This window comes from Nerophis ophidion, linkage group LG01 (genome assembly GCF_033978795.1).
Source record: "Nerophis ophidion isolate RoL-2023_Sa linkage group LG01, RoL_Noph_v1.0, whole genome shotgun sequence".
Taxonomy (NCBI): Eukaryota; Metazoa; Chordata; class Actinopteri; order Syngnathiformes; family Syngnathidae; genus Nerophis; species Nerophis ophidion.
Genome location: NC_084611.1, coordinates 19,273,783 through 19,294,131, shown reverse-complemented (window position 1 = coordinate 19,294,131; position 20,349 = coordinate 19,273,783). Strand labels below are relative to the sequence as shown.

The 20,349-nt window shown below is 37.4% G+C and overlaps 1 protein-coding gene across 1 annotated transcript in view; it reads left to right on the top strand.

Moving 5' to 3' along the window:
• The first annotated feature begins 997 nt into the window (after positions 1 to 997).
• Positions 998 to 20,349, top strand: part of cemip2 (cell migration inducing hyaluronidase 2) — a 105,824-nt gene continuing 86,472 nt past the window's right edge. The window contains exon 1 of the mRNA XM_061897827.1: positions 998 to 1,216. The gene's annotated coding sequence lies outside the window, so the exon portion shown is untranslated. The remainder of the gene's footprint in view (positions 1,217 to 20,349) is intronic.

Below are 20,349 nucleotides of genomic sequence, written 5' to 3'. Positions count from 1 at the left end.
AACACAACATAATTTGAATATGTTATCCTAAGGCAGCATGGCGGTACAGGGGTTTGTGCTTGTGCCTCACAATACAAAGGTCCTGAGTAGTCCTGAGTAGTCTTGAGTTCAATACCGGGCTTGGGATCTTTCTTTGTGGAGTTTGCATGTTTTCCCCGTGACTGCGTGGGTTCCCTCCGGGTATTCCGGCTTCCTCCTAATTGGCTATCAAGAGTATCAGGGGTGAATCAAGAGTGATGTCACCAGGCTGACTACCTGGCAGCTACAGGCTTAAATAATAGTGACCTGATTAATGACCGGTGCGTGAGTCCAAATGAGTACAGGTGAACTAATCGGTCGTCATGGTGACAAAACAATGGAGCGTAAACAGGGACTAAAAAGAGTCTTAAACCAACAGAACATAACTAAACAGAACGTGACCACGGAACACAACAGAATTTGAATATGTTATCCTTAGGCAGCATGGTGGAACAGGGGTTTGTGCTTGTGCCTCACAATACAAAGGTCCTGAGTAGTCCGGGATCTTTCTATGTGGAGTTTGCATGTTTTCCCCGTGACTGCGTGGGTTCCCTCCGGGTACTCCGGCTTCCTCCTACTTCCAAAGACATGCACCTGGGGATAGGTTGATTGGCAGCACTAAATTTGCCCTAGTGTGTGAATGTTGTCTGTTTATCTGTGTTGGCCCTGCGATGGGGTGGTGACTTGTCCAGAGTATGCACCGCCTTCCGCCCGATTGCAGCTGGGATAGGCTCCGGCACCCCCCGCGACCCCGAAAAGGGTAGAAAAATGGCTGTTTCTGGCTATTTATTTAAGTGTGTATCAAACTGGTAGCCCTTCGCATTAATCAGTACCCAAGAAGTAACTCTTGGTTTCAAAAAGGTTGGTGACCCCTGTTCGATGTGTTCAATTTGGTATCATTAGCGTGTTATGTATCGCATTGATTCTTGCTGCTCATAAATGACCGGATGTCTGTGAACGCATCACGCCTCCTGGCTTCCAAGCCGCGCCTGCTGGTTTCCTTTCCGCGGTTGGGGGGTGGATGACTCCCACGTCCGCACGCGTTAAAACAACCATGTGGATAAAGGTGTCTTATAAAAGGGACAGCAGACGGCGAGGGTGAAGGTTTGTGTTATTATTTTGAGTCCCGGCTCATATCTGGGTTTTGGCGGATGGACACGAAGAGCGGGAGCGGAGCAGGACAGCCTCGCCACTGAAGGTAACCCGAGCGCCGCAACAAGCTTGACTTTGTGTCCGCTTCTTGATGAGCACACATGTTGTTATTCCTTTCCTTTTTCTCCGCTGAACTTCATGAGAGAGATAATATTCCAAAATGGTCTTTAAAAGTGACGCGTGTGGTGTGAGTGTCATCGTTCCGAGCCAACTGTCACTAAGCTAGCAAACAGCAGTTTCGTGATTGTTAGCAACAACGATAATATTACTTATAGAATCACTTTTTACTTTGTGAAAAAAGTACAAATGGTTCACTAGATCACGGGTCACTAACCTTTTAGAAACCAAGAGCTACTTCTTGGGTATTGATTAATGCGAAGGGCTACCAGTTTGATACACACTTAACCTTCGTCTTGTGTTAGGGTCGGCACCGACCCGTTTTAGTTTTTAAATGCATAAAAGAACCACATAAATTTATTTGTATGCATCAAGGATTTTTGACTTTGTCAGGAACCTCTATTTCAACAAATTAAACTTGTTTTTTTTGTTTCACTAAATTATAAAATGCTCTGGTTGAAATTATGACCTCGGTGTTGTTAGGGTCGGTTTCGACCCAGTTATAAAAATAAGACTATAAAGCACTAAGTAGAGCCAAAACTGAACACACTGACGGCCAGCTCCTCTCCCAATCATGTGAGCTTTAGTGGATTCTCATTTTACCTTGTTATCCAGTACAAAAACAAACAAAATTGATGTGGTTCTTTTATGATAAACGGGTTGTACTTGCATAGCGCTTTTCTACCTTCAAGGTACTTAAAGCGCTTTGACACTACTTCCACATTTACCCATTCACACACACATTCACACACTGATGGAGGGAGCTGCCATGCAAGGCGCCAACCAGCACCCATCAGGAGCAAGGGTGAAGTGTCTTGCTCAGGACACAACGGACGTGACGAGGTTGGTACTAGGTGGGAATTGAACCAGGGACGCTCGGGTTGCGCACGGCCACTCTCCCACTGCGCCACGCCGTTTATGCATTTAAAAACTAAAATGTCCAGACATTTGAGGTCAATTCAGTATAGAGTTGTTACTATGTTAAAATTATTAAAATGAAAAAATGAATAAAACAAATTTATTTAAGAGATGTGTTCTAATACCCCTCAGTAATGGTCAGGTAACACAACAACCTTTTTTTTTATTTATACGATTCTCTTGAGGTTCGTTTTACCATTTTTTTTCAATTAGTGACAAAAAAAAGGCCCAATCGCCCACACCAAAAATATTAAAACCAATATTTTCATGGATAAGGTAACCTAACGAGGTCACCAAGAGATGAGAAACAAATTGGATGATAGATAATTGTTTTTAGTGTATTTTACAGCTGATTTAAGACATGGGTCAAAACCGACCCGTTAACATAAGAGATGGTAACAGAAAGCTAACACAAGAGGAAGGTTAAATAAATTGCCAGAAATAGCCAATTTGCTCAATTTACCTTTAACTCTATGGTATTATTAATAATTAATGATATTTATCTCTGTGGAAACACTGATCATCTTAATGATTTCTCACAATAAATGTACAGGTGCTGGTCATATTATTAGAATATCATGAACAAGTTGATTTATTTCATTAATTCCATTTAGAAAGTCAAACTTGTAGAATGTATACATTCATTCCAAACAGACTGATACATTTCATGTGTTTTTTTGCCAAAAAGGAGATGATTTATAGCTGACGACCAATGAAAACCCTAAATTCAACATCTTAGAAAATTAGAATATGGTGAAAAGGTCAGATATTGAAGACACCTGGTGCCACACACTAATTAGCTAACTAACTCAAAGCACCTGGAAAAGCCTTTAAATAGTCTCTCGTTTTGATTCTGTATGACACACAATCATGGGGAAGACTGCTGACTTGACAACTGTCCAAAAGATGACCATTGATACTTTAAAGAAGGAGGGCAAGACACAAAAGGTCATTGCCAAAGAGGTTGGATGTTCCCAGAGCTCTGTGTCCAAGCACATTAATAGAGGGGCAAAGGGAAGACAAAGATGTGGTGGAAAAAAGTGTACAAGCAAGAGGGATAAGCGCGCCCTGGAGAGGATTGTCAAACAAAACCGATTCAAAAATGTGGGGGAGATCCACAAAGAGTGGACTGCAGCTGGAGTCAGTGCTTCAAGAACCACCACGCACCGACGTATGCAAGATATGGGCTTCAGCTGTCGCATTCCTTGTGTAAAGCCACTCTTGAATAAGAGACAACGTCAAAAGCGTCTCGCCTGGGCTCAAGACAAAAAGGACTGGACTGCTGCTGAGTGGTCCAAAGTTATGTTTTCAGATGAAAGTAAATTTTGTATCTCCTTTGGAAATCAAGGTCCCAGAGTCTGGAGGAAGCCTATTTAAAGGCTAGAGTATACAAATGAGTTTTAAGGTGAGACTTAAATGCTTCTACTGAGGTAGCATCTCGAACTGTTACCGGGAGGGCATTCCAGAGTACTGGAGCCCGAACGGAAAACGCTCTATAGCCCGCAGGCTTTTTTTTTGGGCTTTAGGAATCACTAATAAGCCGGAGTCCTTTGAACACAGATTTCTTGCCGGGACATATGGTACAATACAATCGGCAAGATAGGATGGAGCTAGACCGTGTAATATTTTATACGTAAGTAGTAAAACCTTAAAGTCACATCTTAAGTGCACAGGAAGCCAGTGCAGGTGAGCCAGTATAGACGTAATGTGATCAAACTTTCTTGTTCTTGTCAAAAGTCTAGCAGCCGCATTTTGTACCAACTGTAATCTTTTAATGCTAGACATGGGGAGACCCAAAAATAATACGTTACAGTAGTCGAGACGAGACGTAACAAACGCATGGATAGTGGACAAAATGGAGCGAATTTTAGCGATATTACGGAGATGAAAGAAGGCCGTTTTAGTAACGCTTTTAATGTGTGACTCAAAGGAGAGAGTTGGGTCGAAGATAATACCCAGATTCTTTACCGTGTCGCCTTGTTTAATTGTTTGGTTGTCAAATGTTAGAGTTGTGTTATTAAAAAGGGTCGGTGTCTAGCAGGACTGTTTTTTTGGCGTTGAGTTCCAAAAAGTTAGCGGACATCCATTGTTTAATTTCATTAAGACATGCCGCCACTAAATATAAAAAAAAAAAAAGTGTATTCTTGTCTGTCATTCTGTCGTAAATTTTTTTTCCTTGTACGGAATGTTTTTTGTTGAGAATAAATTATGAAAAAACACTTAATTGAACAGTTTAAAAAAAGAGAAAACAGGAAAAAAATGGAAATTAAATTTGGAAACATAGTTTATCTTCAATTTCGACTCTTTAAAATTAAAAAATTTACCGAAAAAAAGAAGAGAAAAACTAGATAATTCGAATCTTTTTGAAAAAGATTAAAAAAAGAAGTTACGAAACATTATTAGTAATTTTTCTTGATTAAGATTAATTTTAGAATTTTGATTACATGTTTTAAATAGGTTAAAATCCAATCTACACTTTGTTAGAATATATAACAAATTGGTCCAGGCTATATTTCTAACAGACAAATCATTATTTCTTCTAGATTTTCCAGAACCAAAATTTTAAAAGAAATTCAAAAGACTTTGAAATAAGATTTAAATTTGATTCTAAAGATTTTCTAGATTTGCCAGAATAATTTTTTGAAATTTAATCATAATAAGTTTGAAGAAATATTAAAAAAAATTAAAATGTATTTATTATTCTTTACAATAAAAAAATAAATTTACTTGAACATTGTTTTAAATTTTCAGGAAAGAAGAGGAAGGAATTCAAAAGTTAAAAAGGTATATGTGTTTAAAAATCCTAAAATCATTTTTAAGGTTGTATTTTTTCTCAAATTGTCTTTCTGAAAGTTATAAGAGGCAAAGTAAAAACATAAATGAATTTATTTAAACAAGTGAAGACCATATCTTTAAAATATTTTCTTGGATTTTCAAATTCTATTTGAGTTTTGTCTCTCTTAGAATCAAAAATGTCGAGCAAAGCGAGACCAGCTTGCTAGTAAATTAAAAAAAAGAAAAAATAGAGGTAGGTCACAGGTAAGTGCTGCAATTTGAGCTATTTTTAGAACAGGCCAATGGGCGACTCATCTGGTCCTTACGGGTTACTTGGTGCCCGCGGGCACCGCGTTGGTGACCCCTGCACTGGGTTGTGGATCAAAAAAACAACACAGAGAAACTAAAAATCCATCCATATTGTTCCTCTTATCCATACTTGCCAACCTTTCATATATGTATGAAATACCTGACTTTAAGTGAATTCTAGCTATATATATTTATTTTCTTATATATCTATATATACAAATTAAAGAAATAGTTGAATTTTAGATTGCACCTATCAAATACACAGTAATAAAATCACAGTTCTACTAACTGTACTGTGCTTGCTGGTTACTAAAAAAAACCCAACAACAACACATACCTTTCACTATTTGAGTAACCTTTGTTCTGCCATTTGCGTATTAGCGAGCGATCTCCGAATCCGGGAACATCCTTCATGGATTTGTTAACTTGTAGACATCCGCAAATGAGAATGGGATGTTGTTTCCAGCTATCAGCATAGCCATCTTTTTCTCAGCACAAGATACACCATCGGGTCTCCATTTTGCGAGGTGGGCCATAATACTGGGTTGTGAACGATGCGGACGCTTTGTGCTTTGCTGACTGACCGTTCATGGTTGAGTATATCCGTTCACCGTGTTCAATGGAGAAGTCTGTTCTACAAAATTTACAGGCAACATACCCCTTCCCCTTCGAACTCTCCTGGATAAACTGAAATTCTTGTTTCCAATTGTTCTGGAACTTGCAAGCGTGTTTCTTCATTTTGCCCAACGACGGTGTAATATATTGGGTTGGAGTCAATAACCAGGCGACGTGATGAAGTTACGTCTCTTTACTGTGGGCTTCAGAACAGACATTCTATTCCATGTACAGTAGATGGCAGTATTGTCCTGTTTAAGAGGCTCACAACATTGAGTCAGGTTCTCATGGAGCTGGAGTGGGCGTGGCCTCCAGCTCCGTCTGAATTTCGGGAGATTTTCGAGAGAAAATTTGTCCCTGGTAGGTTTTCGTAAGAGGCGCTGAATTTCGGGAGTCTCTCAGAAAATCCGGAGGGTTGGCAAGTATGCTCTTATCTGAGATAGGGTCGCGGGGGCAGCAGCCTAAGCAGGGAATCCCAGACTTCCCTCCCCTCAGCCACTTCGTCCAGCTCCTCCTAGAAATATATATACAAAAATTTAAACATGACAACATACAAACTAGGGCTGCAACTAACAATTAATTGGATAATCGATTAATCTGTCGATTATTACTTCGATTAATAATCGGATAAAAGAGACAAACTACATTTCTATCCTTTCCAATACTTTATTTAAATAAACAGCATACTGGCACCATGTCCTACCGACTTGCCAAATAAAAATGTTATTTTTTTTATAAAGTGCACCATTGTCCTGCACAATAGCAATACATTTGCTTAGGGGAATTTCAAACCTGGCTATTACCTACTCCAACCATGATGCCATGTTTGATGCGGAATGTCTTTCCCACTAAAATCTGCAACCCAAGAATATACAACAATTCTTCTCAATCAGAGAGAAGAAATATAATCTTGGAGAAAAATGTAATTTAAAACATTTGTAGCACCTACAACACTTAAGACCTTCAGTATAGTTTAGTTTAATTTATTCACAATACCATATTACAATTACAACAGTAGTGAATATCCATTTAAGAATGGTGGTAAGTGAAAGGGTCCCCCAGATAAGGTAGAAGAAGCTTTTGGCAAGGGGTCCAGAGGTCAGTATATGCAAGGAATGCTGAAACATGGTGGCAAGCACAAAAACGCTATATGATAAACACAAAATAGGATTACTAAAGCAAGCATAGTCATACATACACACATTCATTCGACCATGCACAACCCAACAGTAGTCTACCTCTCATGAGGCATTAGAGATAGTTGGTTAATAGGTAAAATTTCAGTTTCTTTTTGAAATTGGAGACTAAATACAGCATCCTGAGGCTCTCATCAAGCCGGTTCCTGCATACAACACTTTGAGCAGTACAAGCTCAAAGTTACGAGTGTTGTGGTTATGCTGGGGACGATAGATAGGAACAAATCTACAGAGCCTGAAATTCAGCCTGTGGATGATAGGAACCAAGCTACAGAGCCTGAGATTCAGCCTTTGGATGACTTGATAGGTTAGACTAGCATTGTGATAAATATTGAACTCTGTCAGTCTTAAGAGATGATAATTATGGAATTGATGTCGAGTGGAGGCATTAAACTTGGACAGGGCCTGTTTGATTTTCTTTTGCATGGATTCTAATTTGTGAAGGTAGGTAGGGGAGGTGTTACACCAGATAACATTACATTAGTTTAGATGTGGTTCAAAGAGAGTTTTGTTTAGAGTAAGTAGAGCATAAAGAGGAAGATAATGACAAAGGTGAAAGAACAGGCCAACATATTTGGATAAGTTGTTTAACAGGGGGCTAATGTGACATTTGAAATTGAGGTATTTGTCAATGATGACCCTCAGGAATTTTGTGGAGTTCACTCTGTATTTCCTGCCCATTGATGTTGATATGGCAGTGCTCAGTATTAGTCTGGTTTTTATTAGAACAAAATAAAATACAGTTTGTTTATTAACATTAAGTGAGAGTAGGGCTGGGCTATATGGTCTTTTTTAATATCTCGATATTTTTAGGCCATATCGCGATCCACTATATATATCTTGATATTTTGCCTTAGCCTTGACTTAACACTTGATGCATATAATCACACCAGTATGATGATTCCATGTGTCTACATTAAAACATTTTTGTTCATTCTGCATTAATATATGCTCATTTTAAACTTTCATGCAGAGAAGGAAATCGCAACTAAGTCAATTGAACAAAACTGTATTTATTTAACAGTTTTTAAGCAATGGCACAAACATCCATTTCATTTGTAAAACAGAAAGTGAAAGATTGTCGAAACATTTTAAAACAAGCTATGAGTGCACTTTTGTGCATGATGTCACACAAGATATTTCAATAACTGTCAAATTTTAATTATTAAAGTATTTTTGATTCTAAATGTTCTCATAAAAATGATCTGCATAATAGGAAATCAAATATTGTTCGTCCTTTGCTATGTGGTGGGTTACCACAGACGTTATTAAATTATGTTGTTGACTATTTTATTCATACAGTGTTGATGTGGAAATGTTTGCCTCGGCATTTTGTTGGTGTGGCACCGAATGGAGATGTTGACTAGCAGGTGACTTTTCAAATGATGCTAGATATTATCAGTAATGCAAATTTTTTTTAGCAATGCTTTTGGCCCACACTTGACAAATTACGGTTGTCTGTTCGACATATTCCCACTTGAAGCCGAACCACCGCCAGACTATGGAGCCCCTGCTGTTTTTCTTTGGAATTAATTCTTCCTTAATTCGCACCTTCTTTCTCTCCTATTACCACTCAAAGGTCCGTATTATCATCGCTTGCGTGCAGCTAACTTTACCCATGCTGCTACCTCTCTGCTCCGCGAGGGCGTATGACGTTGTATGTGACTTATGTAAGAAGGTGCGCTTGCTGTCTGTGAGAAGGAGGGACAGGAAAGTGCGAGAAGAGCCTGTAGTGTAATGCCAGCAGCTAAAATCAACTGCGTGAGAACATATACTCGAATATCACGGTATAGTCATTTTCTATATCGCACAGAGACAAACCCGCAATATATCGCCCAGCCCTAAGTGAGAGCTTCTTGCATTTGAACTTATTGCACTTTCACAAGCTTTGAATTGAAAGTTTTTTGTAGATCGAGTAGGCTCCTATGTGAGTTAAACAAATTTGAATCGTCAGCAAAAATTGTTTTATGAAAAGTTTCGGAGGAGTTTACGAAATTTATGTATAGGATGAAAAGGAGATGATTATGGGGAACCCCATGATTTATAGTCATACAGGTTGAGTTGTGATCATTGTCGCATACACATTGTTGCCCTCCATATAGGTAACAGCGGAACCAATCCAGAGGTACCCCTCTGACATCATAGTGGTATAGTTTATACAGTAAGATCTCAAAGTCTATTGTGTGAAAGGCCTTCGACAGATAAAAAAACAAGCCAATACCGCATTCCCCTTCTTCAATACAGTCATTGACTCTTTCTAAGAGGTCGAGTATAGCCATACAGGTGGTGCTTTTTTTTACGAAAACCATATTGGGAGGCGACAAGGATATCTAATTTTTCTAAAAAGCGATTCAGTTAGTTTTAGACCTTTTTCTCAAATATAAAAAAAAAAATGTTGGTAACATTGAAATTGGCCTATAATTGTTCATATAATTTTTATCATCTGATTTAAAAATTGGGATTACTTTTGCCATTTTGAACATTTTTGGTACAATGTCGGCACTAAATGACAGTTTTATACAGTGACAAAGAGGTTTTGTGATCACATTTGCTATAGCTTTCAAGATTTTGCTACATATCCCGTCCACTCCAGCTGAATGTGATGACTTCAGGTCCATAATGATCATATTAAGCTCGTTGATGTTGGTTGGCTGCATGAAAAAAGAGCTCGGGTAGCTGCCTGATAGAATGTTTTTAAAGAAACATCCTGGGGTTTGACCTATCTTACAAGGTAGGTTTTCCCCAATAGAAGCAAAAAAGGTATTCAAACTATTTGCAAGATCAGCCCCATTGGACCGTGTATCTGGAACAACAGTGGCCTTATGTCCCTTGTTGAGAACAGTATTCAACTTGTATATCAGTATGTTGAATTGAATTACGGAATGGATTAATTAAATAGATCAAACAATGTACTAATATAACCCACTTCAAGAAACTCTTCCAATTTAAAGTGTTTACAAAGTACAGAGAAAGAAAATTATGAATTTATCTCATTCATCCATTCATTTTCAAGATAATCTTACTCATCTCACCGTATGAAATATAACTTACTTCACCAATTAATATTTATGTATTTATTTCTTTGTATTGTTATTACTTATGGAGTATATTTTTAATAAATTGAGAACAGGAAGTGAACAAAAGTTTTAGCAACTGCTATGTAAAGGAAAAGGGGTAGTATTAAATAAACTCGGCTTCTTCTTACTCTTCGAACATATTGAATAGAGAAACTGTAAATTGTGATGTTATGTTGAATGCATGCATGTTCCAAATAAACTCAAAATCAACTCAACTTGTAAGGGGTGCTCAAACAAAAATCGACCCATATCCAAATGCTTTTTTTAGGAATCAGTTTTTGGATTTAAAATATTAAATACTTATTATTGACACTATTATTCTTATTATTATTGACACCGTTGCTTCTATTAATTTTTAGTTTACTTTCAATTTACATTTATATTTTTTGTATGTAATATATATATATATATATATATATATATATATATATATATATATATATATATATATATATATATATATATATATATATATATATATATATATATGACACACACACACACGTTATTTATTCCAATGTGCCCCCCATGTCGAAATGTTTTTTGCCTGCTGTATATAGAATGCAATTTGCCATCACTCATGCATGGAAAATCTCCCTCACCAAGAACAACAGGAGAATCTTTGGGCACTTAACGATGTGATCCAAATCCTATTGCTGGGCTGACAAGTCCTGAATCGATTCTCGGTTCAAACCAATTCTTGCAACGTTTCCTTTGGCATGATGATGCAACAGATTAGATGTTAGAAAAGCTCCTTCTGGTTGCATTGAGATGGCCTAAAAACGTATTTTTAGAAATTAATACATATAAAATTATATTGACTTTTGACAATTATGGATCCATTTAGAATTGTGATGAATAAGAATCGGGATTCAGAAGTTAATCGATTTTTTTTGTGCACCCATTACGTGCACTCTTTGAGTTGTGCAAATTTGTTACTGTATTCTTTGTTTTAAAGGGTTTTGACTAGTGTTGCAAAGTCAAAACTAGACCGTAACTAACATATTTTACAGGTAGTTAATAAGCAAACAGAACAAGATAACATAACCTATCATTCAGGGTTGTTCAAAGTGTGGCATAGGTTCAGTACAGTAGGTGTTGCCCCTACTTCCTGAATGTGACATTTCTGAACGTTACTATGTAGCGTTTTCTCCTCACCACCAATTGCCTACTCTGAACAAAAACAAAGGTAAATTTTACCTTCACCTCTGCAGGTTTTATTTATTTTTCTGAAACTGCTGCACCTCACACTTTTAAAAATCCATCCAATCCAGCCATTTCCTCTAGCACTTGTCTTCATTAGATTTGAGTCATCCGGTATTTAAAAATAAAAGTAGTATTGTGCCTAAATAGGGAGCCTTTGCCTCGCGTTACAGTAAGAATCAAATATACAGTAATATAGCTTTTTCTACTTTTTTCTCCACAAGGAATGTGGATTTGAAATGTTTTTTTTCCCCCAAATGTGAAGAATGTGACCCTCACATCTGTTTGGTATTCAGTAGCAGGAAATACACGTCTACGAAGTGTTACACGCCGACTCATGCTTAGTGTCATTGAATAGTTTCAAGATGTCAACGGCTATTTAACATGCAGCTTGACCCAGCTCTACTGTAAGGAATGTGACTGAAAAGATGGTGTTGTAAAAAAGCCGTGCCCGAGGGATGCTCCCAATCTCAGCGCCCCTGCTGAGTTCTTTACTGCGAGGCCGTGAGAAAGCGCCAGAAGTTGATGCATATTCCACAGATTCATCTGTTTTGTTTACACTCACGTTCTTTTCTTCTGCGGGTTCAAAGTCTTTATGGACTTTTCCATCAAGTGTTTTTTTTCCTCTTATTCTTTTTTTTTTTCTACACATATTTTATACCAAAGAAATGTGCCGGACTGTTGGCTGGTGCAAATAACACAACTAGTTCTTTTGTAGGCTATCTGTGCAACGAGGGCGTAAACCAGAGGTGTTAAACACACTACCCGCTGACTGGATATACGCGCCAACAGGTTTTATTCTGTTTTATCCATAAAAATGAGCTGAAAATTTTGAATGAAAGAAAACTGCTATTGTAAATTTGTCCACTGGCTGTCGCAATAGCAGTTTTTTGTATCCCTTGCCAGAAGAGCGCAAATTACTTCAGAGTTGCCGTGTTATATTAGAGGCAGCACTTCCGTGTTTGGACACTACGTACTTAGGCTGCTCATTAGTGATCGTTGACTGATGCTATGTCTACACTAAGCCGGATAAGTCTTAAACGAATAATTATTTAGCCTAGGCATCATTTCCGCCAAACTAAACCAGCCTTTAAGGTTCCCTTCCTTGGATAATTTTTGACACGGGTAAGTGTGTCGTGTATTTCTTAAATCTCCGGCTCTCGCTTTTGTATGGACTCATTGATCGTTTACAAACTGAGTTCGGAGAGGAAGTGAAGTCAGAAAGCTCCTCACCACACAGGAAGTGACGTCAGCCAGCTTTATAACAACCGGAGCTAACCACTGGAAAGATGGAGGCGAGTCATCCAGACATGCTGTGTTTCTCCTTCCGTCTGTACAGACGCTTGTGGAAATCACACATGAATACCTTAAACTAAAGGTTTACTTGGCCACATGTGTGGACAGCACCTTTTTCAGCTCTTATTTCCAAACCTGTGAACACTACTGAATTGGGGTCCAATGGCCCTTATATGGACACTTATACTGCTATCTGGTGTTGTCAGAAGAGTATAACATACAATGGAATTTGGAAAAAAAAAGTTTAAAAATAAGAATTAGCTTGTCACTAAACATGAAGTACACGTTTGTTACTTATGGACTAAGTACCGTGTTTTTCGTGTATAAGTCGCAGTTTTTTTTCATAGTTTGGCCGGGGGTGTGAAATAATTTACACATTACCGTAAAATATCAAATAATATTATTTATCTCATTCGCGGAAGAGACAAAGAAAATGTCAGCAATCGTCACACATGTCATAGAATTCGGCGGGGGAGGGTCACGACAAAAGTGCATTGTGGATCATGGAATGCTAATTGCTATATGGTATATGCTACTGCCGTAGCTATTAAAATGGATCATTTCATCGTTGGCGGTAACTTATAAAAACTGAGAAGGGCTGAACAAAAATGGCACCGAAAGGGAAATCATGTACTGCAGATTACAAGCTGGACTTAGTGAAATGTGCAGCAAAAAACGACAAGAAGAAGCGAGCGGCGCAGACCTTTTTGGAGTTGGCAGACTTGTTTAGAAGCGACATCGAGGAAGAAGATTTCATGGGATTTAGCGATTTAAAATGTTAGGTTAACATACCAGGCACGTTCTCAGTTGGTTATTTATGCGTCATATAACGTGCACTTATTCAGCCTGTTGTTCACTATTCTTTATTTATTTGAAATTGCCTTTCAAATGTCTCTTCTTGGTGTTGGATTTTATCAAATACATTTCCCCCAATGATGCGAAATATTCTCCAGTGCGACGTATATATGTGTTTTTCCTTCTTTATTATGCATTTCGGCTGGTGCGATGTATACTCCGGAGTGATTTATAATCCGAAAAATACAGTACATGATATAAAAAGATGATTCTTAGTTTTTATTTCAATTAGGGTCCAATAAGCCCAAAAAGCAAAGAGAAATAAAAAATAAAAACAAACATGTAAACAAACAGCTTGGGCCTTAAGAGGTTTTTAAGTGAAGGAAAGGTGCGATTGCAGCTATTTCGGATGCTACACATCTCAAAAAGGCAAGAGAACTTTAGAATGTCCGGGGCAGCTGTGATTCTACTTACCGTCCATTTGTCAAAGGGGAGATTAGGAGAATGCGGGCTCCCGTGGATGTGATAAAAAGTTAGCGTGGGATTTGTATTACCTGGCCGTCGAGGGAAGACTACAAAAAACGGCGAATACATTTAATTTGGCAAAATAGACTATCAGTTATTGTCCGCCATGTATGTCGCGGACTAAACGTCCACGTCCAGAGTATATAAAGTCACCAAAAACAAACGGACAATGAAGGTGAAGGTAAAAAGTGAGGGGTGTCCTGACCAGATATCTAAATCCCTAGATTAATTGTTGTAAAATGTTTATCACATTGTTTACTTCCACATGATTGATTTATGATGTTTCAGGTGTGATTCACTACAATAGGACTCCAAAGCACACTGGATCCCAGTTGATTGAAATACCACAACACTAGAATATATATAGAAGGGGCCTAAAATATGGATTGATACCTTTGTGCTTTGATTTGGGAACAGTGTGGCGAAGTGGTTAGAGTGGCTGTGCCAGAAACCTGAGGGTTGCAGGTTCGCTTCCCACCTATTGACATCCAAATCGCTGCCGTTGTGTCCTTGGGCACACCGACGTCCCACTGGGTCATCATTGTCACCGACGTCCCACTGGGTGTGAGTTTTCCTTGCCCTTATTTGGGCCTACCGAGGATGTCGTAGTGGTTTGTGTTGTGATTTGTGCAGCCCTTTGAGACACTAGTGATTTAGGGCTATATAAGTAAACATTGATAGATTGACACTTCACCCTTGCCCCCGGTGCCGCTCACACTGGTGAATGAATGATGAATGAATGATTGGTGGTGGTCGGACGGTCTGTAGGCACACACTGGCAGCCACGCTTCCGTCAGTCTACCCCAGGGCAGCTGTGGCTACTGATGTAGCTTACCACCACCAGGTGTGAATGAATGATGGGTTCCAACTTCTCTGTGAGCGCTTTGAGTATCTAACAATAGAAAAGCGCGATATAAATCTAACCCATTATTTTTATTATTGATTTTCAAAGATTATGTTAGTAATATAACCTGTGACATTTCTAACCCCCCAAAAAATCCTTTCATAATCTTTACATTTCGTGTTGTACTTATGACTGGGGACACATTTTCAAGACGCATACAAATATGCTGAAATAATATGTATCCCCTTCTAATTTAATGTCTGATTAATGAAATGAGTCCAAATTCAAAAGTTGTGTTGTAGATAATGCTGCATATGAACAGAATTAACCAAATTATGTTAGTACATCTGTTGAGAAAAGTGAGTAAATTACATCAATAATGTCCTTTAACTAGATTTTTGTATTTGTATTAATTTCATCTTTTGATAGATTAAAAACTAGCACCAATGGGAACATTTTAAAACTCTGTCAGACTCAATTTGATTAATGAACATTATCACAACATTTATTCAGAGAGTATAAATGAGGACTAACGCAGATAGAGTTATATTAACCCCAATGTGCAAGTGTAAAAATACACTATGATTTGTACATTTTCAGAATGTGCTTTGTCTATTTTCAAACAAAGAAAACTATCTGAAGTTGTCTCTATTTTTAAAGTTATCAAAGTTGCCAGTCCGGCCCACATGACAATAGATTTTCCTCCATGTGGCCCCTAATCTAAAATGAGTTTGATACCCCTTCTGTAAATCTTACCAAATATCTGTGTAAATAATCTGTTAAGTAGCAGTTTATTTTTTTTAATGTAAGAAATTATCTATTTTATGTAGTTATTTACAGCAGGGCTGCAACTAACGATTATTTTGATAGTCGAAAAATGAATAATAACAACAGTATCAATAATAAGATTTCCAACGTAACAATGATTATAAAATATAAAAAGCTACAAATAAACGATGAACATATTATTGTTCTAATTACTCTTTTACATTGCCATCAGAGCCATTAATAATAATAATAATAAAAAAACAACTATTGTCACAGTGGCTTACACTAGCATCGCTTCTTGTAGACTTGACAACACATTGTGTCCAATATTTACCACAAGGATAAAAATAAGTCATATTTTAGGGCTGTTTAATACTTTAAACTTATTTATAATGGATCCCATATTGCAAAATATGACTCATTATTATCGAAAATAAATGCAGTTTCTTCTACTGATATCATCTCCTTGGCTCGTGTATACCAGTCAGTGTGAGTTGGACTATCAACATACATCCATTATTTTAATACTACTGCTTTTGTTTTGATGCATATTGATAGAAATGTATTTTCATTCTTGAATGACTCGTTATTAAATTGATGCAGATCACCAAGAATATGAGTGTGCCCAAAAAAAACAAAGCAAATAAAAAAAAATGTGTAGCTCTTGCACATTATGCTTGATTATTGGCGGTATTGTTTTTACACTTTTAAAGTCATGACGTTTATTCAGCAATATGTTTAGAGGGTCACTACAGTACAGTGCTGTAGCTGGAAAGTGCTTGGGTCAAAGAAAAGTGCTGATAAAGCCTTTTTTGTTTCTTGCAGCGTCATTTCCTCTACTTCGATTTAAATGCATTGTAGGGCCCTAATGTATGTTGTTATATGTACATGTGTGCTTATTATGTATGTTTTTACATGTACATGTGTGCTTATTAAGTATATTTTACATGTACATGTGTGCTTATGTATGTTTTTATATTTATATGTGTGCTTATGTATGTTTTTATATGTACATGTGTGCCTATTATGAATGTTTGTACATGTACGTTTGTGCTTACTATGTATGTATTTACATGTACTTGTATGTTTTTACATGTAAATGTAAGTTTTTACATGTACATGTTTGCTTATTATGTAGGTTGTTATATGTACGTGTGCTTATTATATATGTTTTTACATGAACATGTGTGCTTATTATGCCCTGCGATAAAGGGGCGAATTGTTCAGGGTGTACTCCGCCTTCCGCCCGATTGTAGCTGATAGGCTCCAGCGACCCCCAAAGGGAATAAGCGGTAGAAAATGGATGGATGGGTGTGCTTATTATGCATGTTTTTACATGTACATGTGTGCTTTTTATGTATGTTTGTGCTAACTATGTATGTATTTACATGTACAAACCCCGTTTCTATACGAGTTGGGAAATTGTGTTGGATTTAGATATAAACGGAATACAATGATTTGCAAAACATTTTCAACCCATATTCAGTTGAATATGCTACAAAGACAACATATTTAATGCTCAAACTGATAAACTTTTTTTTTTGCAAATAATCATTGACTGTAGAATTTGATTCCAGCAACACGTGACAAAGAAGTTGGGAAAGGTGGAAATAAATACTGATAAAGTTGAGGAATGCTCATCAAACACTTATTTGGAACAGGTGGGTGCCATGATTGGGTATAAAAACAGCTTCCCAAAAAATTCTCCGTCTTTCACAAGAAAGGATGGGCGAGGTACACCCCTTTGTCCACGACTGCATGAGCAAATAGTCAAACAGTTTAAGAACAACGTTTCTCAAAAAGCAATTGCAAGAAATTAAGGGATTTCAACATCTACGGTCCATAATATCATCAAAAGGTTCAGAGAATCTGGAGAAATCACTCCACGTAAGCGGCATGGCCGGAAACCAACATTGGAATGACCGTGACCTTCGATCCCTCTGACGGCACTGTATCAAAAAACAACATCAATCTCTAAAGGATATTACCACATGGGCTCAGGAACATTTCAGAAAACCACTGTCACTAAATACAATTTGTCACTATATCTGTAAGTGCAAGTTGAAGCTCTACTTTGCAAAGCGAAAGCCATTTATCAACAACACCCAGGAACGGCGCCGGCTTCTCTGGGCCCGAGATCATCTAAGATGGACTGATGCAAAGTGGAAAAGTGTTCTGTGGTCTGACGAGTTCACATTTCAAATTGTTTTTGGAAGTATTCGACATCGTGTCATTCAGACCAAAGGGGAAGCAAACTATCCAGACTGTTATTGACGCAAAGTTCAAAAGCCAGCATCTGTGATGGTATGGGGGTGCATTAGTGCCCGAGGCATGGGTAACTTACACATCTGTGAAGGCACCATTAATGCTGAAAGGTACATACAGGTTTTGGAACAACATATGCTGCCATTTAATGACAATGACAAGCCCCATTCAGTACGTGTTACAACAGCGTGGCTTCGTAAAAAAAAGAGTGTGGGTACTTTCCTGGACCGCCTGCAGTCCAGACCTGTCTCCCATTGAAAATGTGTGGTGCATTAATGAAGCGTAAAATACAACAGTGGAGACCCCAGACTGTTGAACAACTGTTGCTCTACATAAAACAAGAATGGGAAAGAATTCCACTTTCAAAGCTTCAACAATTAGTTTCCTCAGTTCCCAAACGTTTATTGAGTGTTGTTAAAAAATAAGGTGATGTAACATAGTGGTGAACATGCCCTTTCCCAACTACTTTGGCAAGTGTTGCAGCAATGAAATTCTAAGTTAATGATTATTTGCAAAAAATATATAAAGTGTATGAGTTTGAACATCAAATATATTGTCTTTGTAGTGCATTCAATTGAATATGGGTAGAAAAGGATTTGCAAATAGTTGTATTCCGTTTATATTTACATCTAACACAATTTCCCAACTCATATGCAAACGGTGTTTGTATGTTTTTATATGTACACGTTTGCTTATTATGCATGTTTTTATATGTACATGTGTGCTTATTATGTATGTTTTTATATGTACATGTGTTCTTATTATGCATGTTTTTACATGTACATGTGTGCTTATTATGCATGTTTTTATATGTACATGTGTTCTTATTGCTTACTTGGTGACACTTTCCTCATTCCCACTTCTCTACTGTAATTATAAACAGTTCTAGGAATGCTGGGATCTAATATTTGTTGCCATCTTTCAGACTATGGACAAAAACTCAACAGGGAGTGAGCAAGGTGCATTTATAGTTTATCAAACACCATTCATGAGGATTATTAAAAGGGTAGATACTTTTTGTTGAAAGGCTCCTGTGGTTTCTGGTGAGGTTTATGAGCCGTTTTAGTGTTTTTCTTTCCTTCCCTTTGACCTTTTTAGTCTGACGTCTTTGGCACTCACCCCCTTTCCTTCTCCTACTTTAACATTGTTTGTGTTAAAACCGTATCAATGAATATTGCGATAGACACGTTATCAATAAAACATGCGTTTGATAAAAACAAATAACCGACCAACGCAGGAAATGAACGCAAATTAGCCAATTAGGTAACAGTATTAACTAGCAAGTTTGGTTGCGCCATCTTGTTGAGTTTCTTTCGAACATGAACACACAATAGGATACATCACATCATTTCATATCATTCCTCTTTACAACCTATCCGAAAAAGAGTAGGAAAAAGCAAAGCTTTTATAGTCCTACCCCTATTCTTTGCCCTGCGTGAGAAGAGAAGGTAAATATGAGTGCAGTGAGAGGTGGCAATGTTTGGGCACCTTACGATTCAGAAGCTACGATTGAATTAAAAATCGATTATTAATGCAGTTTTACATTTCTTTTCGTTTCACTAAATAAAAGTGTTTTTGCTTGCAACTTTGAAAACCAGTCCATTTGTATTAAGAAATGTTTAATTAATTAACATCACTGTTATTAAATTCATGGAAATGTGTTTATAACTGGAACATACAGTCGTGGTCAAAAGTTTACATACACCTGTACAGAACATAATGTCATGGCTGTCTTGAGTTTCCAATATTATCTACAACTCTTATTTTTTTGTGATAGATTGATTGGAGCACATACTTGTTGGTCACAAAAAACATTCATGAAGTTTGGTTATTGAATTTATCTACTGAAAATGTGACCAAATCTGCAGGGTCAAAAGTATACATACAGCAATGTTAATATTTGGTTACATGTCCCTTGGCAAGTTTCACTGCAATAAGGCGCTTTTGGGAGCCATCCACAAGCTTCTGGTTGAATTGTTGACCACTCCTTTTGACAAAATTGGTGCAGTTCAACTAAATTTGTTGGTTTTCTGACATGGACTTGTTTCTTCAGCATTGTCCACACGTTTAAGTCAGGACTTTGGGAAGGCCATTCTAAAACCTTCATTGTAGCCTGATTTAGACATTCCTCTATTACTTTTGACGTGTGTTTGGGGTCATTGTCCTGTTGAAACACTCAAATATTTAGTTGAACTGCACCAAATTTGTCAAGAGGAGTGGTCAAAAATTTAAGCAGAAGCCTGCCAGAAGCTTGTGGATGGCTACCAAAAGCACTTTATTGCAGTGAAACTTGCCAAGGGATGTGTAACCAAATATTAACATTGCTGTATGTATACTTTTGACCCAGCAGATTTGATCACATTTTCGGTAGAACAATAATAAATTCATAAAAGAACCAAACTTCTTGAATGTTTTTTGTGAACAACAAGTACTGTATGTGCTCTAATCACTCTATCACAAAAAAATAAGCGTTGTA